Raw genomic sequence first — 25,662 nt, forward strand, 5'->3', positions numbered from 1 at the left:
CTCAAAGGCGGGGCTAGGTCCAACAAAGCGTTTTACACAGCTGACTGGTTGCCATGGAGATCAAAGGATTCTCAAACCTGCATGAAAGAATCAAAGCAACACTCTGGGGATTAACATTATAACATGATGCAAAGTTCAACAACCATACTTTACGTAATACTACCCCGTCGAAGAACAGTAGTCCTCCGGTCTGTTAGACCAGAGGACTACTGTCTCGTGTCCTCAGGTCCAACAGAATTGCCAGCAGGAACCAGGTCCAGTCTGGTTGGTTCCTCTGGGTTCCAACATGGCGGCAGCTCTAAGCTCAGTGATGTGAGAAGCTCTTCTAGAGTCAGAGGAGATGCTGTACCAATCAGAGAACATCTTCACTGCATGGAAGAACTGAAGATGTTTTTATCTTTAATACAAGCAGAAAGCCAGAATCTGAAAGCTGGTTTTAATAATAAATAACTTCTCAGTGAGAGGCGGTTTAAACCCACACAGAAACATCTTCAGAAGATTCAATATTTTTTATTTAACAGAATACAGCAAGGTGAGATTTTAACAATGAGCAGCTGTGAATTCTGACAACTTCCCTATTAAGCTGCTTCTGACCTCTGACCTCAGAATGAGCCTGAAGAGCTCAGGATGATGAGACAGAGGGAGCAGAAAATGGGTCGTTTTCCATCTTCACACAGACAAGCTTAACAAGCTTCATTTCAGGAAACGTGTCTCCATGCTGGAGAAGAGCTGCAGTCAGAACCAGAACCACAAACCCGTCAGACATGTTCACAGCAGCCATCAGCACCTCTCTGCACCCATAATTAACATGCTAAAGGTAGCAGCTCCATGAGGTGACAAACGGTAGTTAAAGTTAGAGCGCTGACAAAAGGAGAGTGAGTCTGTAGCAAAGAGGAGAAACGTCCTTCCTTTCTAAAGGATGAAGATCTGGAGAAGCTTCAGCTGCTGGATTTACCTAAACATTCACTAAATGCTCAGAAATCTCTAGACATCTGCTAGGCTAGCATGAAGCTCTCTAAACATGTAGTATGAAACCTGCTAGCTTAGCATGAAACTTATTAGTCTAGCATGAAACTTGCTAGCCTGGCATGAAGCTCTCTAATCAACTAGCATGAAACCTGCTAGCCTAGCATGAAGCTTTCTAATCAACTAGAATGAAACCTGGTAGCCTAGCGTGAAACCTGCCAGCCTAGCATGAAGCTCTCTAATCACCTAGCATGAAACCTGCTAGCCTAGCATGAAGCTTTCTAATCAACTAGAATGAAACCTGGTAGCCTAGCGTGAAACCTGCTAGCCTAGCATGAAGCTCTCTAATCACCTAGCATGAAACCTGCTACCCTAGCATGAAGCTCTCTAATCACCTAGCATGAAACCTGCTAGCCTAGCATGAAGCTCTCTAATCAACTAGCATGAAACCTGCTAGCCTAGCATGAAGCTCTCTAATCACCTAGCATGAAACCTGCTAGCCTAGCATGAAGCTCTCTAATCACCTAGCATGAAACCTGCTAGCCTAGCATGAAGCTCTCTAATCACCTAGCATGAAACCTGCTAGCCTAGCGTGAAGCTCCAGTCACTGGTTCTGTCAAGCCTTCACACTGACACTCTGGTTTCTTCATTTTTTCATATTTTAGTTTCTAAACACATTTGAAAAGTTTAAACAATTTAGTCAATAGATCCATTGAAGACCTCAGAAGATTTCCTAGAAAGGTTTTTTTTTTTCTGCACATTTATGTTATACAAATACCAAAGTACTGCATTACAAACCTATTTTATAACTGCACTAGTGCAGTACACTTAAACACACCGACAGCTTAACAAGTAAACACATCTAAAATCAACTTTAATTTGTTCAGTTGGTGCAGTTAGCAGTAGAACAGTCAATGCAAAAATAAACTGCAACAAACCTATCAAATGGTTCAGCAAGTGCAATTAGAAATTCTAAATATAATGTAAAATAAATAATAAATCATGATTTGCTCAGAGAACAAAGCATAGAATTAGACTGAATAGATAGGATGTATTGTCACTGATACGCGGTCTAGAATTTTTTTCAATATGGGGACCGATGCAGATATTAATATGAGCCTCAGCGTCCATCTGTCTGCAGGTGATGAAAACGCTGCAGGATGTGCTGTTGCTGCAACATCGCTGTGGTGAAATCTCTGTTTGCAACGGTAGAGTGTGAAACTCCTGCAGCAGCGAAACACGCCAACCTTGGCCCAGACGGCCGACCTCTTGTTCCGGGTCAGACCTCTGGTTCCGGGTCAGACCTCTGGTTCCGGGTCAGACCTCTGGTTCCGGGTCAGATCTCTGGTTCCGGGTGGGACGGATCCAGTTCACGCCTTTGCTTCTGGAATTATTGTTGAAGCAGCAGCAGGATCTTCTTGTGATGATGAGATTAATGATCAAATGCTACAGATTTACTGGTCGATAATCAATAATGATTCCATTAAACCAGAAAGTGTCCAGCGGAGACAGCATTGGCAGGCAGTGTCTTACCCAGAGAAAAACAGAACTAACTGATGAGTTTTTGCCGACCGCCTCATGAAAACTTTCAGCCAATGATGATAATAATAATAATTTCTGCTCAGTGTGATTCAGGACCGTCATTCATTTAATGAAGGCTCTGTGCACCCCACCCCCACCCGCTGCTGCAGGCCGGCATGCTGCCTGTGCCCGCAGTCTGCCAATGTTTGTTAGCCTCTAATAAAACCCAAACGAGAAAACAAATGTGATTATGGCTGAATTGAATCTTTAAGCAACTGATTTAGAAGCAAAGTTACTGGGAAACGATGAAAGCTGAAGCTGATTAGATCAACGACTTGATCTAATGAGACGGCACGACTAACCTCCACACACACACACACACACACACACACACACACACACACACACACACACGTACACACACAGACACACTACCACCCACTGAACACCTGCCAACACACACACGGCCGTTATGTAAGTGTACGTCAGGAGGACGAATTCAGATGGTTCAGTTACAATCATCCATCCAGCTGGACATCAGCTGGGGGACAGGTCCAGAACCAGAACCAGAATCATTCACAACGAGACACATTGTCTTAAAACAACAATGTTATTGTGTATCACAATTCATTATTTATAAGCCTGGCGGGCTGCCAGGTTTTACTTGGCCCCCACCAGGCTAACAATCCTTAGTTTATTTATTTTAGTGTTTTTTTATTTTTTGCCTTTTTAAGACTATATATATGGTATTTAGGTATTGTTAATAATGTCTTCCAATGACACAACAGGTGATATTTTAAAAATTTCCTGTCAACTTTAAACATTTTTTAAGTCAAAAACACAGCGGGCCATTGGATGACTGTCCTAGCACTGTTAACAGCGGGCTTAGCTAGTTTTCTGGGAGAAACCCTGTGATTACCTCGATAATTTATCATCCAGACCTGGCTGTATGTAATCATATCATCATGTGTAATGGAACAGAGCCAGCAGTTCTGGTGGCGGCGGCCCATTTCTACCATGGGACTGGTGGGAAGAGTCAGTGGGTGAGTGTGGAGCCCAGCTGGCAGAGCAACAAGCAGGGGAGCCCCGTTCCGCCATGAAATAATGATGAAGGCCAAGCGCTCCATCACAGGGCTCTGCAGAGCTTCCCCATCTTAAATATAGCTGCAGCGTTGCATTAATAATTAATGCTAACTAGCATGAGAGGCAGAGTGCTGCTGGATGCAGCTCAGGGCCGGGATTCCTTCCTCCCTCTCTGGGGCTTCAGGAAACAGGCGGCCTTCACGTTCCACCATGTTTAAACACACTCTGCCACCGTTTCAGTCCAAACAGGAAACACTGACACACTGACCGGGTTTCCATACTCATTCTGAAGGATTACTTCAGAAAAGGCAAAACTCAACATTTTTACTCTTGCTTGAGTTGGCTTTTCTTTAAAATAAAGCGTTAACGCACTGAGGGTAGATGGAAACAGATGTGGTAATTAGGTCCTGGTGTAGCGAACATTCACATCCACTCCTGCCTTACCAGAGCAACAGAACTCCGTCTCTGCTCCGTGCTAGTTTCAACCTCTACTTCCTGTTTATTGCCGCCATGTGCAGCATCTGATGACATCACGCTCTGGTCAGCCTGGTTGATTCACTCTGAGCCAGAAAATGGACAAATGCCCAAGTTGAACTTTGGGGGGGTTTTTTCCAACATTTTAAAAGTTGCAAAAAAAAGGAAACATAACAGCAGTAAAATGACCACGTGCTATATTTATCACAATCAGTGAAGTGACTCTCTTCTCATGCAAAAGAATAAAAATCATTAAAATTAAACAACTTGTTGCTAAAAAGAGAGAGAAAGAGAGCAGCTGCATCACTTCCTGTCCAACAGCGTGAACTTTAATATCTATTCCTTACCGTTTGGAAAAATTATTGAGGTCACTTCCTGTTTCTGTTCAGGACATTATTTTCATAATTATCCAGATTAAAATGTCTACTTTTTTCATGTTAAATATTGCAACTCATCAAACAATAAACAACTTAATATTTAGGGGCATCTCTAAACTTTTTGCCATCTGTTAAATTTAGATCACTTTAATTTTAAGTTGTATAATCCTGGTAGATCTACAGTAATCTAAACTGGATCCTCATTTTAAACAGTTTAAGATGCAGAAATATTTCCACAGGTCCCAAGTCGAGGTAAAGAGGGCAGGAAAATAACGCGTTTTATCTTTGTGTGTGGTTCTTATCAATGGGCTGGACTCAAAGATAAAGAAAGTAAATCATGGAAGAAAGTCTGGAAGTCAACCATTGTTCCAGTTTCTTTACTTCAGATTGTAAACCACAAACTGACTGCACCTTTAGGCATTTTATCAGGTCACCACGTCTAATTCAAACTTTAATCACTAACTGAGCTCTGCAAATTTCACTCCTTTTACAGAGAAAAGACACTGATCATGAAAGTGATCAAAGTCCCAGCAGGTCAAAGGTCAGTGGAGCCTCTGAAGGAATCAGGTCAGACTGATCATCAGTAGCTTCCAACAGACAGAGGAAATAATATCTAAATGTTCAAGCATCATTTTAAGCTTCCTTCTTCACAAAATGTTAAAAACATGGCGTGGCGACAGATTTTAGCGGTTAGAAGATTCACTTCTGACTTTGGTTAAAGACCAGGAGCCATTTCTCCAGCTAGTGCTAGGCTATCACAGTTGATTTGGACTTATTTACCCAGAATGCTCTGCGCTGTAGACCATTTCCTGCTTTTGGAGCAGTCTTCAGTCCGCATGGTGTTCATAACCGAACCAGCGTTCACTTCAACCGAACCCAGACCGACATTTGTAGGCGGACCAGAGTTCAGTTTTTTGGTCCGCATCAGAGTTCAATTAGCATTCACAACTCCCCAACTGAACCGGACCAATGGACTGGAGTTGAGTAAAGAGTAAAGAGTTGATTAAACAGGGCTGGTGGGAACGATGCAGCCTGAACCAGACTGGAGGAACATCACCAGAACCGTCATATGGACTCAGGATACTCATGACTATTAGAAAAAGCTAAATGACTGGAAGCGAGTGAGTTAAGCTGTCAGTAGGTGAGCTGGTGAAGTGTTGATTCTTGGTTTCAGACCATCTGGAGCGTCTAACAGAGCAGCTGCAGACCACAGGGAAACATGAATAGACCTGAGCGTCCAGCGGGACATTAAGAGGACAGAGACATCGAGTCAGCACATGTCACTTCCTGTGCTCCTCGTCAGCAGCAGCAGCTTCTGTCTGCAGGTAAACATGACTCAGCTTTTCCTTCCTGAGGATCAGCTACGTACCTCCAGACTCTCAATAGTCAAGTTTCCATCAATATTTTGAATGATAGGCAAAATTCTAAACAACTTCCTCAATTTAAAAAGAGAAGTATTTTTCTCATGTGATGTGGTTTTTGGCTTTTCCAAAAAAGAGTTAATCCAATAATATTTGTTTGATAAGTTCTGACAAAGAATACTTTCCCAGCCCCTGGTGTGTCCGTGCCTTACCAGAGGCACCAAACTCTGAGAAAGTCCAAACCTCCAGGATGGGAGGATTGTAGCCAACAGAGAGGAACTGAAAGCTGGGGTGGGAGGAACGCTGAGAGTGAGCAACTACTACTTCCTGTTTATTCCAGCCATGCGTAGCGCCAACTTCTGATGACATCACGTTCTACGTTGTCTGGCTGATTCACTCCAAACCAGCAGATGGAAACACGACTAACTCACATTTTCCTTTGTTTCCCTTATGTGACATTTCAAAAGTTTCCTTAAAATTCTCATGACAACTGGATGGAAACAAAGATTAATGCTTCAGCAGCCCATCTTCATCACTGATGATGACCAACTCAGCATGTAGAGCAGCTGTTACATTACAGCTCAATCTGATATGAACCAGGCAGTTCAGATATTATTATTGTTCCAGCTGACTCTCATCTTCATCACTCCTCTTCATTTTCTCCCATCAGTCTCTGTTTGATGTGGAAATAGAAAGTAATGGAAATATTGAGATGTAAATCATTAACGGGTCAGCTGACCCAAGTTCTTCACATTCAGAACCAGCTATCGGTTCTCCTGACTGTCTCCCTGTATCCTGATGTTAACGGCACTAACTCAGCTCTGATTGGTCGAGTCTGATTTAATTTTAAATAAAATTAAAAACAGACTGAATCTCTCTGCTTTGGGTTCATAAACAGCCCAGATAATGAGAACGCCATCCAGCTTCTAGGAAAAAGATCTATGTTTCCACCCCGACAGGAAAGTTTGACTGAAAAGTTGCTTCTGATTAACATTTCTCCTGGAACAACTCTGGCTGGCGAGCGTGACACAAATCATGAGTTTTCACCCAAAAACAATCCGATCTGTTCCACTGATGTGGAGCTAAACAGTTTTCAAAATATCTGCAGTCTGAAAGGTCATGTCACATTTTATCTTTTACATCATTGATATGAGAAGTGACATAATTCTGACGGTAAATTTGATCATCTTTCTTCGTCTGGTTCTGACCTGGTGACCATGCTGTCTGCTCTGAACAAGCGGCCATCTTTACTGCCGTAAACTGCAGGGTGACGGCTACGTTCTTCTTCTGCGCATTGTTTTGGGATCAGAAACTGTTTACATGGAAGTCTGAATGCAGTCGGGTTTAAATAGAAAGAACGAATATGCAGAAAATTTTTAAAAATAAAACAGATTTTAAAAAAATAAAAATAAAAGAACTTTGTAACAACTTGATCCCTTCATAAACAAAAAGTGTCAGCTACAGAGAGCCTGAAGGGACAATAATTAAAGATTTAGCTGACTGCAGTGCAGACTGTTCTCAGTTCGGCATCAATATTCAGATTTCCCTCAGCTTGTGAAGTGAAAACACTGAAAGCTGAAATAAACCAACAGAATATGAAGTCATAATAAGCTGATTTGGTTTATTGTCAGAATCTTTTTCCATGTCTGAATGGAAAGTCAAAGGGTGAAACTGGTTAAACATTCGTCTCATTACGCAGCAACCACTCTAAATCATTCTGGTTAATTATTTACACACAGCTGGAGTCGAACCATGCAGACTGCCCAGCTCCGTCTGGTTCCACCCAACTGGACCAGAACTGGACCCAGAAAGAAACTTTATTTCTGATTATGTATTATGCATTTTCTTTGAATGTGCAGTAAAGAGTCGAGTAAACTATAAAATTCATGCCAAATGGTGTTTATGACGTCAGACATCTGTTTTACTTTTCAGGTTAAAGTGATTTTTGCAGCAGCAGCTTAATGTGACATGTTCAGCATGGAGGAAATGACTTCATCGCTCATCACAGATGGAGGCGGACGCGATGAAGAGGAGATGTTTTTAATTTTGCAAGCACAGATAAAGAAATTAAAAGAAGATTTCTTCCAACTGGCCACCGCATCAGTCGAGGCTCCCACGCTATAGTAATGATGGATTCACTGCCGGATACGACCGGCTACCAGAACCGCTCCTCACCACTCCAGCCAACACTACAGTTGGATATTGATCCGAACTGATCAGTGGAGGAGAATCACTGCAACCTGGAACCAACTAATCCTGTAAAATCTGCTGTTTTCAGACGAAACTAAAGATTTCAGATGTACTGTCAGATGATTAAACGACTAGTCAGGATGGTGTTGGTACGGTTTGTTAATGATGGAAACTACGGCCCGGTTTGAACCTGAAACTGGTCCCAGCACCAGAGGAGATCAATCAGCTCTGGTTAGCATTTAGGCCAGCTAGCCTGGAGCTAACGCCACAAAATGGCACACAACTTTAGAGAGATGCATTCTGAGCAACATGGACCTGCAGGACAGACAAACAGCAGAGAGGACTTTATGAACTGGAGAACCAGAATCAGGTTTGACTGACAGACCAGTCCACCAGGTCATCTCTACACATTCACAGTTAATAATGACCCAACTGTGACCAACTCAGCTACTTTCTTCTTGCTATATTTAGCAACATTTCAGACAAAAAAAAAAAAAAGGCGTTGGTTAAAATTGGAATCGGCAGATTAGGCTTTTTAAAGATCGATCGCAAAACTGAAACCAGTCCACTCCGATAAATAAACAAATAAATTACAAATATTTTTAAAACTTTTTTCCAATCATGCTTTCTGGGAGTTGAGCTGCACTCAAAATCTAAGTACAAACTGTAATCCAAGATGGCGGCCTGATGTCGCTCTGAACTGTGGTGAAAAATAATAAATAAACTCTGATTTTCCAGAATTTAATCTTCATAAACAGCAAATTCCATTAATGGCTAAAATCAATTTATTGCACAGCCATAGTGGATATTAAAAAATATTAATTGATGCAGTTATCATTTAAATTGAAACTGATGATTAATTTTTTAATCATGTTTGTAATTAAGTCACAACAAATTCCTGGGCTGTAGCTTGAAGTGGGTGTGGCCACCCCAGCAAACTCCCAGCATGCAGCTGGCAGGAAGGATTCGTTCCACATCCTTCAGCAGCCCAGAGCATCACACCACCACCACCAGGCTTCACTGTCGGCATGAGGATTCTCCTAAACCTTAGTTTTCTACCAAATTCACCAGATAAACTCTTCCTCTTCCGTCAGTCCCAGAATATTTCCCATAAGTATTTTGGTGGTTAATCAAATTTAAAAAAGGAGCATTCTACAGATTTATCATTTACCCACTTAAACGTTTTTATACAATTATAAATATATTAAAAGACGAAAATAAAAAATTATTCAACTTTTTTTCAAAATAAGAAAGTAAACATTGATAACACTTTACTTGATAGGGTGTGCATACATGACACTGTGATAAACATGATATAACATCTGTCATGAACATGAAGGAGTCTTTATGAATGTCTATGACTGTTGTCATGAAGTGTCATTCGGTAAATAATGACACTTTTAATGGAACTTTGCTCTAAAAGTTGCATTAAAAATGACAACTTTGTATTAAAGTTTCATTATTTACAAAATAATACACAAAGTTGGCATTTTTAATGGACTGTTAATGCAATTTTAGAGCAACTTTGTACCGAATGACACTGAAGGAGTAATAAAGTCATAATCATGACGGATGTTACGTCATGTTTATGACAGTGTCATGTCAGTATTATGCACACACAGTCAAAAGTGTTACTTAAACATTTCATCATTCCTTGATCATTTGTAGCAAAGAATGCATTTGCAGTTAAAAAAATCATTTTAACATCAACATGTGGAAAACTCCAGCAGAAAGTGCTTTCTGCTGGTCCAAACATCAATGCAGTGCAGGACTGATCCGATTATTGTACTGAATAATCGATTAATAACTGGATACGACAAGGTGATTAAAAGCAGGCTGGTCACAATAAGCAATAAATCAGTTAATCACATGATTCAGTCATTCATCAATTCATTTTATTTGTTGTTTCTGTTGTTTTGGATATTTAAAATGTCTTCCAGATGCAGTGTTAAATGTTTATTGGAATTTAAATGATCTTTGATAATGTGTTCTTGAATTACTATGTCATTACTGTTATATTGCTTGAAAATGGTTTCAAAACAAAGACATTATTTTTAATCATGATTACTTCAAGAACAAAATGTATCATTACAGTCATAATAATTAATAGATTTTTTTATAGAATATGAAACCAGGTGAAGCTTCATCTTTAACACAATAAATATATATTTTTGTACAGTATTTGGTTAATTACTACTCTGAGTGTGTTAATAGAGTCTGTGTACTCCAGTTAACGATTAATCGATTATTCAATTAGGTGATTGTTTGAACCGTCTCAGCTCTTCTCGTCTCAGTTGTCTTATTTGCCTGATACAGGTTGAAATTGTTGCTTTCCAACCTGCAGATATTAACATTCAGGGAGCCAACATGGAGAAATTCCTCAGCAAACAACCAGGAAACTATGAAAATGAACTCCAGTTCTACTTCACATTTCAAATAAATATTCAAATCTGATTCAAATGCGCATCATTTCCATTCCTCTCTGCAGCCTGCGTGTCTGTCGGGGGGTGAAGCTGCAGCAATGCCCTCCTTGGAGGTCACAAGCCGAGGAGGAGTCACGCAGCCGAGATGCGGGATCCCCCTCCTTCCTAACGCAATAAGGCGGGACACACCCAGTCGGAGAGGAGGGGAGGAGGAGGGAGGAAAGAGAGGAGAGAGCCTCATCCACCCATCCAGGCGGATGACGTAAGGACGGCTCTTTATGCGCTAAAGCCCCGTTAATTAGAAGAAATGCACTCGGTGAGGATTTTTCCACCTCCATCGCAGGAGCCTGATGTTGGGGGGGAACCACTCCGACCAGCCCGAGGAGCTGAGCCAGCGTGATACCACAGATCCACCCGGGCAGTCCCCAGAGCAACCAGTGGCACCGGGAGAAACCAGAGACTCCCGCAAACTGGTTCCAGACCCTCAGAAAAAAAAAAAAAAAAAAAAAAAAAACACCCGCAGCGCCATCCACACACTGCGCCACTTTTAAACACATTCCCCGCAAACCCAGCGCCGTTCGGCTCAGTTAACACCCCCAACCAGGTTACTGGGAACCAGCTTCCCCAGTTCGGCCGGTCTGTGGGACACAGAAACATCCTGGGTGAAATAGAAAAGCAACTTTAGCCGCTGATCCAGCCAGTCTCATGGAAAGTGGCCACTTAATGGAAGTTTGATGAATAATAACATGATAATAAAACCAACTCGACGGGTTATAACGGCATCCGCCTCGCGGTGCGGGTAAACCGGGAAATCACGGGCTTTAACGGCCGATTCAGCCCATTTCCGAGCGCAAAAAAACGGGCAGCAGGTCTCCGTGGAGCTCTGACTGCGGACCGAGGAGGCACGTACCGCCGCTGCTGTACCCGAGCTAACCGTCCGGAACACGGAGCCGCGGGGGGAAAACGAGCCGCGGTGTTTCCACAGCTGGAGCCGGGATCGACGTGAAAGTGGATCTTAGTGGGTTCGCCACGGCTTCACACCTGTGGATAACCGAGGCGGATAATAAGGAGGAAAAACAGCCGGAGTGTCCGTTTACTGGCGCAAACAGCCTCGACAATTAGCTATTTTTAAAAAAAACAGGTTTTAGAGAACAAAACAGAACATTCAACATGTCGGATCCGCGTCTTCCAGCCACAAGTGGACATAAAGTTTAACTGCGCAGGAATTAGACGGTACCTTCAACAGGCGAGTTCTGGTCCAAATCACGTCCTGCTACTGAGTCCGAACCGCGGGTCAGCGTCCTTACTGGGGCTGGTCCATCTCCCAACAGTGCTCCGCGGTGGAACAACCTCCGAGCGGCGGGGAGGAAGAAGAGGAGGAGGAGGAAGGGGTGGGGGGACCTCCAACTGGTCTTCGTCCCGACGTTGAAACCAGTTCCTTCTGCAGCGAAGACCAGACTCTGGTCCTGGGGGCGAAAACGAACCGAATCCAGAAAAGAATCGATAAGGAGGGGCTGAAAAAAAAAAAAAGTCACCTCCCCACTCCTGGCGCTTCAGTTCCGGTAAATGGAGCCCGTTCGCGGCGGTTCTGTTGGGTTTCGGACTCGGTGGGTTCCGACAACGTCTACATCCAGAAAGAGACCTGGGAAAACTGCCGGAGCGACGTCTGCCGCACGAGCCGCGAGAGGCGGGGCCAGATCGGGATCACCCTGCCCGCTTTTTAAGGTGGCTCCTGGAGTTAATTAGATCAAGAAACAGAAACCAGGGGCCCGGACCGAACCGAACCGAAGCACATCTGGGCCGGGACAGCAAGTCCAGGCTGGGGGGAAGCGAAACTAGTCCACATCCAGGGAGTTTAACCAGTTATGGGAGAGGAGTCAAACCCCCAGTTGACCTGCTCACCTTAACCGCGCTAACCTTTAATTTAAGGTGCAGGAGGGTTGCAGCCTCTGGCCCTGTTTCTGTTTGTTTTGAAGGTGGGGAAGGTTGGCTGGGTTGATGTAAATGGTTCACAGTTTGGCCGTGGTGCATTTTGGGATCAATCTCTCTCTCTGTCTTTCTCTTTCTCTCTCTCTCTCTCTCTTTTTTTGATTGCATCAAGTCTTTTGAACTAAATTTAGCATCGCCAGAAGTCGGTCAGTGTCAGATCTATACTAGAGTGGAGCCATACTTTCTCTAAGTTTTATTTTATTTTTGTATTGTAGTTTCTCAAGTCTGCCTGAAAAAAGATTTTGTTTTGATTTGCTCTCAAATTTTATTTTCTTGCACTTTTTTTTTTAAACAATCCACAGAAATGTGTTGTTTTTATAGTTTTCTGGGTGATTGCAGATTACTGATCTTCAAAAACCAATTCAGATTTTGGCAGATATTACTTTTTTGTCTGAAATGTCACTAAATGTAGCAAGACATGACTTGGTAGGCCGGTCTCTGATTTTTTTTTAGATGTTTGGCGAAGTAGATAAGCTTGGGGAATAAGATCAGCTTCACGTGTCAGTATCAGCCGATAAATTAGCGCAGATAAATTTGTTCACCCTTAGTAAAGTATTTTGTAGACACCTTTAAACTTAAATCCTTGTCCCAGGTTTTAATAAAAAAATTATTGAAATGAAAAAACTGGAAAAATGCTTGAAGGTCAAAAGTTTGATGACATTTCAAACCTAAATAATGAAAAAGAATCGATATCTTTTTCATTATATCTGATATACTTATTATCAGATCGTTACCAAAATGTGTGGTATGGCACAGCTCTGCTGAAATCACCTCACCCAGCTTGGTTGCTATTGGTTGCTATTTTTTACCCTTCCTTTTATATTTTTCATTTTCTACCATCCCTCTCCTTGGGCTGCCACCTTATCGTGGTGGAGGGGTTCGAGTGTCCAATGATCCTAGGAGCTATGCTGTCTGGGGCTTTATGCCCCTGGTAGGGTCACCCAAGGCAGACAGGTCCTAGGTGAGGAACCAGACAAAGCGCAGCCTGAAGACCCCTATGATGAATACAAACTTTGGACTTAGTTTTCCCTCGCCTGGACGCGGGTCACCGGGGCTTCACTCTGGAGCCAGGCCTGGAGGTGGGGCACGATGGAGAGCGCCTGGTGGCCGGGCTTTTACCCATGGAGCCCGGCCGGGCTCAGCCCGAAGAGGAGACATGGGTCCCCCTTCCGATGGGCTCACCACCTGTCGGAGGGGCCAAAGGGGTCGGGTGCATTGTGCTATGGGCGGCAGCCGAGGGAGGGGACCCTGGCGGTCTGATCCTCGGCTGCAGAAGCTCTTGGGACGTGGAACGTCACCTCCCTGGTGAGGTGTTCCGGGCACGTCCCACCGGGAGGAGGCCTCGGGGAAGACCCAGGACACGCTGGAGGGACGATGTCTCTCAGCTGGCCTGGGAACGCCTTGGAATTCCCCCGGAGGAGCTGGAAGAAGTGGCTGGGGAGGGAAGTCTGGGCCTCCCTTCTGAAGCTGCTGCCCCCGCGACCCGACCCCGGATAAGCGGAAGAAAATGGATGGATGGATTTTCTACCATCATCAAACTTTCAAACCTGCTCCTACATTATTACACTTAAACATCCTTTGGAACACAGTTTGTTGTTTGTTAAACAAGAATTTTACGAATGAAAACACAACAATATCATTAAACAGCCTCATCTGTTCAACATGGAGTTATGGAAAATGATGTCATCAGAGATGGAGGCGGATCGTGATGAAATTAGTTCGTTTTTTTTTTTTTTACACTCTGCAGGCATAGAAAATGGATAAATAAATTAAAAGAATATTTCTTCCAACTGGCCGTTCCATCAGTTGTGGCTCCCACGCTATGCTAATGATGGAGAGGCAGAGAGCTGCAACGTCGGTTCACTGCTGGGCAATAACAGGAGAGATGATGAATCTGGTGTTTCCTCTGCTGGTTCAGCTGCACCAACAGCAGGAAATCGTTCCTATGTATTTAGATTCTCTTTGTTTTTTAAATGGAAAACCTTTATTGTTTGAAAGTTTTGTTCACAGAAGGAAGATTTTAATCTTTTTCGGTGAAGGAGGAACAATCTCTGCTGACATCAGTCACTCCTCCTCTGACTGCAGCATCACACCTGCTCCTGCCTGATAAATGAGATCTAGCCTGAGCATCAGAAAGTGGAGCAATGCAACCTTCCAAGTGGAAGGTTGCATTGGAGCTGCAACCCAAACTAAACTCTGCTTAGGGTCTCAAATGGCCCTGAACGCCTTCATGGTGTGGGTTCCCCTCACCATGAAGACCCTGAGTGAATCTGACTGATGTCACTGCAGCTCCACCAGCAGAACCACCAGCAGAACCACCAGCAGTGTTTAAATGAAATACTTTAAAGTGCCAGTATTATGTAAAACTGACTTTTTTGAGCTTTCCATCATGTTATAAAGTTATTCCCTCATTAAAAACATACCTAGAGTGTTGCCTTGAGTATTTCATGCATGTCTGAGAAATCCTTTAATCTCCATGGCAACCATTCGGCTGTGCAAAATGCCTGGATGGACCTAGCTCTGCCTTCGAGACGCAGCTCCTCCCCCACTCAGCTCCTTCAGACTAGCCAACAGCAATTAGCTCCTATTGATCTTATTATAGGAGCTACTTCTCAGAGCAACGCTGGAGAACGTTGTTAAAGGGTTAATAGAGGAGCCATGTTGAGTTTTTAAAGAGACTGACACCCAATTTCAAGGCATTAAATTAGGAAATATTTCTATTAAGCAATATTTGATATATAAATCACTTTTATATCAACTAATTTTAACGTAGTTTATTATGTTATGAAATGGCACTATATGCCTGGAAAACACATAATACTGCCTTCTTATAAAATTTTAAAGTGTGAGTGTGGCCCAAGATATAATTTCTGGATTGAAAAGATGAAATTACCAGTGCCCCATGTTTTTGTAATTTTGCCTATTAATCACATTTCCCCCAGACACACACATTTCTCTCCTCTCTGTCGGTTTCGGCCCTGCCCTGGAGACGGGACGGCTAACCATCCAGGTAACAAACCAAACCAGAGGATTTGAATCCTAAACCTCAGATGCAAAGGTCAAAATTTCACTTGTTTCATTTCAGTCTAGACAGAGCAACCTTACCCGCTTCCTCTGCTATGGCTGCCACCAGCTGCCAGGACAATGCTTAAAATGGAGCTCTGAGAAAAAAATTAAAAATAAACAAATTAAAATGCATCTCATATATCAGCAGTGTCCAAATGTTTTGCCATTTGACTAAAAAATGTAAAGCTGAGAGCATTTGAGAGCCACTTTTTTCTATTAAAATTGAAAAGCAATATTACTTAATAATGTATTTATTTATTTTCCCTGTCATAAATGTGGTTACTAAAATTTGCTAAAATAATCCCTGATGACTTCTAATTTACTCGTGCCTGTTTTATTGCAAATGCAGTAGAGCGGTTACCTCTTTATATTAAACATTTCTTTTAAAAGCCTAAACAAGGCCAAATAAGCTGGATAACATTATAATTCATATTCTACTAAAAGCACCTTTAATGAAGTTCTGTTCAGTAAAAGTATTTTAACTGATATGATTTTCAGAGTATTTTAATATGTAAATAATATCAACAGACATCTTGTTATCCTGTTCTCAGGGCTTTTAGTTGATGTCATTAATCTTAACTCTCTAAGAATAATTTCACTGGCTACAAGCAGAAGTATAGATTATTCTTCTCACTGCTTCATCATGAAGCTACATGCAGGTTTGTACTCAGATGTTCTGGAGGATAAAGGAGGATTTCATTACTTTATTATGAAGAAATTGTAATTTATTGCTTTATAAATTCTATTTATCAATAGAATTATTTGCAATGTTTACATTTGAGTTGCAAATTTTACTATAAAGAGCAAATTTTAGTATAACAATTTCTACGTTTCTGAGTACAGTTGATTTCATCAGCACATCAGCAGAAAAGTCAGGGGTTTCCCACGTTTATAAATACATAATTAACATAAGGTAAGTTTCTGCATTTTAAGAAATGTAAGGTAATTTTGTCATTTTATTAATCATAAGAGTTCCATAAAATGAACTTAAAATGCATCCTTGTTTTGGATAAATTTTTTTCTGTGTTTTTCATCTACTGATTGTTTCGTAGATCTTCACTGATACACACTGATGTTCTTCTTTTTCATCAGCAGTTTCAAATTTAGCAAACAATTTTATTTGGACAATCTGTTTTTTAATGAAAGATGCAATCAAAGACAAACGTAGTTTAGTTTTTAATCCATCCTGACATTCAGTATTTCAGGATTTCCTGTTTTCAGTTCCTCAGTTTGGACTTGTTGGGCTTTTATCAGCAACACGCTGCCTGGAGATGACATGGATTATTCTGCTGATCAAAGAGAAAGTGATAAATGTTTTAACTTCAGGCTCAAGAGTTTGATGAGTGGGCTGCTGTTGCTGCAGATCCTCTGCTGCGTCGGTGACTGCAGCCTGCAGCATCATCGCTCCAACACACTGTTGTCACAACAGGCCGGTGTGTGTAATGTCAATACGAGGAGAGGAGAGTCGACCAGGTAAACATCATCATGTGCAGCTAGAACATCGACAGGATCAAAGGCCGTCTCTAACCATGAAAAACGCCACTCTTATTCCTTGACTTGCAGTAAAGCAGAGTTGATTTAATGTTTTATGTTTTAATGCTCTCTGTAGTGGGGACTGAAGAACAGACTCTCAATATGCCTTCTTATCGCGTTTAAAGGGGCAGTATTATATAAATGTGACTGTTTTGAGCCTGACATCATGTTATGAAGTTATTCCCTCATCAAAAACGTACGTGGAGCGCTGCCTTGATTCTTTTATGTGTGTGTGTGTGTGTGTGAGAGAAATCCTATAATCTCCATGGTAACCACCTGGGTGGACCTAGCCCCACATTTCAGATGCAGCTCCTCCCCCACTCAGCTCCTTCAAACTAGCCAACAACAATTAGCAAACACCAATACCCGAACTTGAATCGGGACCAATACAGATATTAGTATCAGATCAGTGCATCTCTAATAGGATTATTTAAAAAATAGACAAAATATGCCCATGTATTAGTTTATTAAGGACGATTTATAACAAGTGAAAATGAAAATAAAACTGTGCAAACAATAGATGTACTAATACCAGCAGGGAAGTATACACAGGTGAAACCAGAACCAGAACCAGGGTCACTGCGAGTTGACCAGCACAAAAAGCTCAAATTAACACAGAATCAACTGAACCAGCTGGAAAAAGATACAGAGATGAGGGCTAAAATCTGTTTTCCAAGGCGGGGGACCCGACATGTGACCCGACATGTGACCCAAACTCTTTCCAAAGGTTGAGTCGTCGCTGGACTTTCCTCAAATACTGAGGAGGAGAAATATCCTGAGAGACTGAGCTCAGGGTAAAGAGTCACCTCTCCATCTGTTCATGGCTGCACAGACAGCAGGAGTTCACACACACACACACACACACACGCACACACACACACACACACACACACACACACACACACAGGGGAATGTTTCCGTCACTTCAGAGGACATCAGCACCATTTCCTGTCAGTTTCAAGGAGAAACGCTGTAAACAAAGGCACTGCTTTCAGTCCCTGGGCAAAGCGAGCCAACGCTGAAATCTAACAGATAATATTAGGAAAACTTTGTTTTGTTTTTTTCCTCCCCAAAGCAAGACGGGGACAAGGACACTCTCACCAGAAAACAAAGAGAGCGTGAGTACTGTAGATATTTGAAGGATTTAGTCTCAAATGTCCATGAATCCTTAGACCCAACAGGCTTGTTTCCTGTTTGCACACCATTGATTTTTCCTGGTAAATCATCTGCTTCAGTTCCAGCTCTGAGTCAAGCTTTTCCAGCCGCAGAAGATGATGTTACCACACATTATGCATCTCTTATTAGCGGCTTCGTTAAAGGGACGTGTTGGAGGGGGAAGCAGCGCTGCAGCGGGCCGCTGACGGATCTGCTTGTCTGCAGAGTAATGGTGTCGTTCATCACGGGGTGACGCGTTATTGGTGCTTCTGCCCTGCGGACCGATTCCAGCTGCTGCTCTCAGTCAAGGAGCAGATGTGGGGAAGGGAGTCTGTCTGCAGCGGCCACTGGGCCACAGGCCGGACAGAACAGGACGACACACACATTTCAATCTGCCTGGGTAAAAGGACTTCTACAGGTGGCATTCTCCCACTTTCACCACGGAGCTAAATACCTGCAAATTTAAGGAAATATGGAAGACTTTCATGCAATTTTGGAAAGTAACCAAGCTGAATTATAAATAAGATTAATATTAATTCATATAACTAATACTTTTAGTAAGAGAGCGACACTTTACCTAGTCATTGGACTTGAATGATGAAGCTTTATTTTATCTGTATATTTATATATGAATTTATTTACCTTTATGCATTTGCACTTTTTAAAAAAGAAAAAGGAAACATATGAGACATAGACAGTATGTATAAATATATGGATAACATACATTCGTATTTTTTTCTATTTTTTTAATATGTATATTTTCTTTTTTTAGCTGAATTTTATTTTCTGTCATTTTAATTTTATTTTGTACCCTGAGTGTTGATTTTTGGGTAGAGGATCTTCAACCCTCAGTAAATATGTTATTAAATAAAATTTTTCATTTGGATAGCAGCACAAATGAACATTTTTGCTGCACAAATGTTTGACACCAATTTTGTTAGATTTGGGTAATATGGGGGAGCTGATTGACCTTTTGACCTTTAAACTTTCATTAATATCCTCAAATGAAGAACAGCACAGACAAACATTTTTGCTCCCCAAACTTTTGACACCAATTTTGTTAGATTTGAAGAAGGTGAGGAACCGACTTCACTCAGGCCTCTGGATCTGTGATCACAGGATCCAGTTTGATTCATCTAAACTTGGACTACAGAACCCCCCCAATGGACTACATTAACAGTGAGTCTATGTGTTGATGTTGAAGAAGCTGATAATGCAGTTTGGATAAGTGCTGAAGACGGTTTTATGGTAATTAATGTGGTTCTGGAAACATCAGTGAAAGGTTTCCTGAAAACTTGAGCCTCCTCTGAGGGGCAGGACTGGACTGGATTGGATCAGGCTGGATTGGATCGGACTGGATTGGATTGGATGCTGGCTGGAGGCTTCCAGTGGGCAGTCTCAGTGAAAAACCCAGCGGCAGCTCTGATTGGACGTGTAGTCCCTCATTGGCGTTCCTGCCAGAAGAGGCTCTGTTTTCCTGAGAAAGTTTTCAGCATTAATTTTGATTAGGAAGTGGAGTTTGTGATTGAGATCCAGCAGGCTTATGTAAGGCGGTGACTTCCTGGGGTCAGGTTCCACCTACACCGCAGCGGGCTGACAACACGCCGCGCTGAGACACATACTCCAGCTGGAAACATAAATCTCTCCATATATGCACTGACAAGGGTGACTGGATGTTGTATCCATGGCTACCTTCTCACGTAATCTGTATTATTTTTATCACAAAAGCCTTTCTGTTTTTCCTCCCGAGCCTCCTGCTAACATGATGCTGGTATATAGTCGCTGCTATATGAAGACGAACCGGAGCTTCCCATTGTCTCCGAACCGGAGGATGGAGGAATCAGGGGAGGATTTTAATGAGAAGAGACAAGCAGAGCTTCTCTGTTTTCACTGCATTTCTTCTCGCTTAATGAAACTGAACACCTCATCCTGCAGATCCGACTGCGGGTTTCTCTCAATGAGTTCCTCTGCAGTAAACAAGAACTGTGACTAGACAGTTAGGGGTGCGTTCACACAAGCCCTGTTTAGCGTGCTTTAATCAAACTTTAGTTCATTAGTTTAGAAAGTTCGGTTAGTTTTGGGATGTGAGAATGTGGAAACAAACTCTGATGTACCTCTGGTCCACCTAAAAACCTGAACTCTGGTTCTGTTTGAATGAGTCTGTGAATGCAAGCGGACCGGAGACCGCTCCAAAAGCAGGAAGCAGACTACAGCGCACAGCATTCTGGGTAAACACAACCTAAACAAACGAGTGAAATCAGTCATGTTCAAGGGAAATCCTACAACCGCTGAAATCTGACGCCACTCCATTTTTTATTACGTTTTGCAAAGAAGGAAGTTGCCCTAAGTTTCTTCTTTGAAGGGTTTTGTGGCAGTTATTCTTGGTGTAGCGCCCCCACAGGTGAGGAGGGGAACAAGTTATTTCAATCAATCAATCAATCAATCAATCAATCAATCAATCAATCAATCAATCAATCAAATCATATTTAGAAAGCACTCTTCATACTAAAAGCAGCTCAAAATGCTGTACAGATCAATACAAACAAACAAAAACTAGAGGAGGTTCATAAGATATTATCAGCAAGATCAGATGGTGCAAGACCATTAAGACATTTAAAAACCAGTAAAAGAAACTTAAAATCACTCCTCAGACGTACTGGGAGCCAGTGCAATGATTTTAAAACAGGTGTGGTGTGAGCCGGCCTTCTGGGCCTGGTTAACACTCGAGCAGCAGAGTTTAGTAACAGCTGGAGGCTGTGCTGACTTTTTTCAGTGAGACCAGAAAGCAGCATTACAGAATCTATATGGCTGGAAATAAAAGCATTAAAGTCTCAGTATTAGAGAACAGGGAAAACTTTGGCTACATTTTTTTAGATGATAAAATCCTGTTTCAACTATTTTAATATGTGGAATAAAAGTGAGCTCAGAGTTGAGAAGACTGACTTCAAAACAAGTCGGAGGCTCAGGCTTCTGACTTGTTTTGAAGGTTTAAAAGACGCAGTTTGTTATTTTTTTAATTATAATTTCTTTCTGATTCTCTGGTTCAATTATTAAAATTCTGTTTGGTCCTGGTTGAGCTGGTGAAAGTTCTGTGCCATCCAGTTTTAATGCCTGAAATGCGATTAAAAAGTGCAGTGATTGGTTGGGGGTCGTCCCGAGACAACGAGATGTATAACTGAGTGTCATCAGCATAACTGTGGAAGCTGATTCCATGGTTCCTGATGACTCCACCAAACGGCAACATGCATAAATGACATGCTGCAAATGGTTGGTTTGACTCAGTTCAGTGAGAAAAAGATCCAGAGCAGCTGGAAATGGAACAAATTGATCAGTTTTGGTTCCAAATTAAATCGATTCTACCAGACTATCATGTGTGAATGCATCCTCAAAATCATCTGCCATCAGTAGTCATACTCTCTACAGCTGAGACCAGATACTTACATACACTGTAAACCTCACTGGCACTAAATCAGACTAAACTGCTTCCTCAGTGGAGGACCTGACCATGGGACTGTACACTCAGATTAAAAGTAATGTGCAGCTGAGTAAGCTAATTTAGAGTAAACGGTTGTACAATCTCTACCTCCTGCTTGCTATTGATTCAACCATCAAACTACATCAAAATGATCTGAAACTGAAAGTAACAGAAGTACAAATGAAAAGATTTCAGAGTTCTTACTGCTCTTTATTCACACCATTTTGAAGGATCACAGAAAAGCCTTACTGCTTGGAGGGAAAACAGGCCATCATCCATGATTTTAAACAGGAAACACTGGACTTATTGGTTCTGCTGAGAGGGATGAGGTGAAAGAAAGATGGAGGCAGTAGGTGGGAAAAAGATTATTATAAATGAAAGGCTCTGCTTCAGGAAACAAACAGGAAGTGTGTGAGCAGATTTAATGCACCAGATGCAGTTTTGTGTCTGACCTTGATGAAACGAGAAAGGGCGTCTGTCCATATAAATCTGAAGGATTTATGGAGACCTCTGGAAAATGAAGAGGACGTCCAAGACGGCAACAGGTCCATGCTGGAACCCGGACATAAACCGGCTCACTGGATCATAAATCAGGCTGTCTGGTTTCGTTCTGCCTCTCTTCAGAGACCAGAAACTCTCTTCCTTCTTCAGCTGATCAGAACCGACCCGTTTGCAATGTTCTCCCGCCGATACCGCGGGTTATCTGGTCTGAGCAGCTCAATCAGAGACCAGAATTAAGCAGAAGAGGAAGGAGATGGATGAAAAATGATGAATTTTTACTAAAAATCTAAAACTTTAATCCAGGAAACAGAGACTAGGGGCAACAATCAGAGGATCAGATGAACATCTAAAGTGGAGATTTGATCCCAGGGAGAACATTGGTTTAATTTTTAACTCCAAGTTTTGTTAAAAAAAACCAAAAAAGGCAACTCAGATAGCCAACTTTAACATCAAACTCATTAGGCCTCTTATCTTAGTCTGACCTCAAGTGCATGATTTTATCACACACTGAATATTGCTTCACATCATGCTCATTTGCTTGTTCTACTACATTAAAACTTATTAAACAGCTTTTTAAAAAAGCAATTAAAGGAGACCACAGTCATATAATATTTGCCTAGTTTTAGACAAATATAACTTTTTAAGTTTTGAGAATTTTCAGTTATTTAAAATTGACTGTCTTATTGGGTAAAGCCATTAAAAACGTATCCTTAGAGAATTTTCTAAAAAGGCAAAAAGCATTAGGTCGACCTTCAGACGGGACTGAGAAATTCAATTTAGAAAGTCTTCATTCTCAAAAAATGTTTTATCAATTAAAAAATGTTAGTGCTGGAACAAACTGCCTGTTATTAGACAGAGCGCCACCTATCTGTTCTGCAAAGCATGGTTGGCCAAAACTCAGCACTGTGATCAATGAACCTCAGCAACCTTTGAGGAATTTCATGTTTTAGTTATTATTTTTGTGACATAATGTTGTAAATATAAATTTTTAAATGAGCATTTCGATATGAACCTTCTTGAAATCGGGTTTTCCAACTTTCTATACAGTTTTTATTGTATTTCTTATTTTTATACATGAAACAGTGTGAATGTTTGCATCTTCTGTTTGTTTTTATGGGACTAAGAATGGAAATGAACATTTTGCTATATCTGGTATATATGCACTGTCCCATTTAAATAAAATCAGTCAGATGGTAACTGAGACACTAAATAGTGAAACTGAAGGATGAGAAATCTTAAGGAATGTATATTAAAAGCAAAATGGGATAAATCCCAAACAAAGTGGAACCAAAGGACAGCAGAGGATTTGCCAGTTCAGGTGAAAGGTCATCAGATCCATAGCGGGCGGCGCCGTTCCTCAGCTAGCATCGACCCGTGCAGCTGCTCAGGGAGTCCCCCGCCGTCAGCCTCAGCACCGAGGCGGCCGCAGCCAGCTGGCGGCTGATGGATCCGGGTTAGCGGGTCGGGATTCCCTCCAGGCCCAGAGCGTTGCTGGAGGTCTCCATCATGAAACGCCTGCTGGCTGAGAGAGCCATTAAACTTTCATCACCTTCAGGTTTCCATCAGCTGCTGCTCCTGGAATAAAACAACTGACTGACTAAAAGCGTCTTTAACTGAGATCATCTGCATGTAGGAGCTGATTGTTCCTTCTGGATGCTGAACATTTTTAATACGACTGACTCCGGTTTCAAGAGGCGAGGATGAGTTTACATGCTGCTTACAGCAGAAACACAATCGCCCTCACAGCTGCAGCTGAAGACCAGACACATCCCTCCATCTTCTTCTCCAAATTACACACTAACGGTGTTTTCCGGTAGACTCGGTTTGACTGGGGACCAAAACTGTTGCATTTTCAGCTGCTGCAGTTCTCTTCTACTGCTGTTCCTCTCCTGGCCTGTGGGGCCGCTGCACCAAGAACCACTGCAGCAAACGACACAAAACCTCTGATGAAGACACTTAGTGCAACTTCCTGCTCCACCACATGGAAACAAAAATGGAACGCAGCCAGCAGAGACCTGTAACCCTCTTCTCCACGGGCATGGCTTCGTCTACATTTGCAAAAAAACTAAGATCCTGGTTTTTTTCAACGGGGATGGTAGAAGCTGAGCCAAGCCTGGTATTGCGCACAAGCCATTTGATTGGCGGTAGACTGCTTTCATTGATTCCTCCTCGTATAACATCTCAGCCAATCCGCAACGAGACCGTAGTAGTTGGGAAGCTGCAGATTGCTGAATCTTTGGTCAAACCTTGAGGTTCAAACCTTTTCATCAACTGTGGCGGTAGAGCGCATACCATGCCAACTGGACGGGGCAACAAACAAATACACTAAGAGAAACTGACCGCGCAGAGGAAAACGCGCCAAAATGAGATGATCGGAGTGTCAACCTCTGCACAGTGAGGAACACCCAACCTGGCTGGAACCGGACAGAGTAAGACTCTATGGAGAAGAGGCTTTAGCAACCCTGAGGATGAATACTTGAATGTTTAATTATTTAAACATTGCGAAGATGAATTTTCTGCTTCTCCTGTCTGGATCATCTCTGGGTCTCCAAGTTGTAGCTTCATGGTGAATGTGGAGGCCAACATTCATCTGAGACCTTTTCTTTTTCTCATCCACATCAGTTCATCTCGGTCTGCATGCTGGTAGCACAGCAAGAAGATCCTGGCTTCAAATCCCAGCTGGGCTCTTCCTACATGGAGTCTGCATGACTCATAAGACCAATAAAATTATGGACAACTCTGACCTCAAGCAGCAGCACAACCTCAGCTCCCACACACTAACACACTATCATCTTCAGTCAGAGGCTTCTTCAAATTTGCTGTAACACACACCGCTACAGAGAACTTTAATGCCATCACTGTCTACAATAAGAATTTGAATTAATGTGAGTTACAACATTTAATGAAGTAATTATGAATTTGCATGTCCTCCCTGTGCATGCATGAGTTCTCTCTGGGTACTCCGGCTTCCTCTGACAGCGAGAACCAAGACTTGGGTTAACTGGTCCTGTGATGGATGGAGACCTGAAGCCCCCAGTGACCTGATCAGGCTGGCTGGACTCCAGGTTTTAAAGCAGGTTAGTTTCCATGTCAACTATTAATCTCCTCTGCAGAGCTCAGTCTCTTCTAACCAGCCTAGATTCGGTCTGACGTCGTCATTTCCCTCCACTCCTCCTGAAGCGTTTGGTTGGATGGCTGTCTCCTCCTGATGCGCCTTCCTGAGCTGAAACGGGGCCAGGCTAAGAATAAGTTCTGCTGTTCAGACTGTACCACCGCTTCAGGCCCACTTCTGATTTGATTTTCTAACTTCGTCTTTGAAAAATGACCCACAAATGAAATTAGCGTCGTTATTACTGTGTTCTCTCCATCAGCCGGCGAATCTGGGCCCTGAAACAGGAGCTCTGCAGTTTGATTCCTCACAGACACATTTTCTAATCTGCAGCCAACTCTGAGCACCATCCACCGTCTGTGTTCAGAGGGTTTCCTCCTCTGCAGCGAGACATCAACACATCCAGCGTGTTCCTGCAGCAGTAGAGGTGTGAGATGGC

At 42.3% G+C, this 25,662-nt stretch overlaps 1 protein-coding gene across 5 annotated transcripts in view; it reads right to left on the minus strand.

Annotated features, from left to right (window-relative positions):
• Positions 1-12,320, minus strand: part of LOC103464285 (plasma membrane calcium-transporting ATPase 1-like) — a 64,503-nt gene extending 52,183 nt beyond the window's left edge. For 4 of the 5 annotated variants that reach the window (XM_017304713.2, XM_017304712.2, XM_017304711.2 and 1 more), the window contains exon 1: positions 11,633-12,320. The gene's annotated coding sequence lies outside the window, so the exon portion shown is untranslated. The remainder of the gene's footprint in view (positions 1-11,632) is intronic. The other variant, XM_017304710.2, reaches the window with a different exon arrangement.
• Between the last annotated feature and the right edge of the window lie 13,342 nt (positions 12,321-25,662).

The sequence above is a fragment of the Poecilia reticulata genome, chromosome 5, assembly GCF_904066995.2.
Source record: "Poecilia reticulata chromosome 5, P_reticulata-male-v2, whole genome shotgun sequence".
NCBI lineage: Eukaryota > Metazoa > Chordata > Actinopteri > Cyprinodontiformes > Poeciliidae > Poecilia > Poecilia reticulata.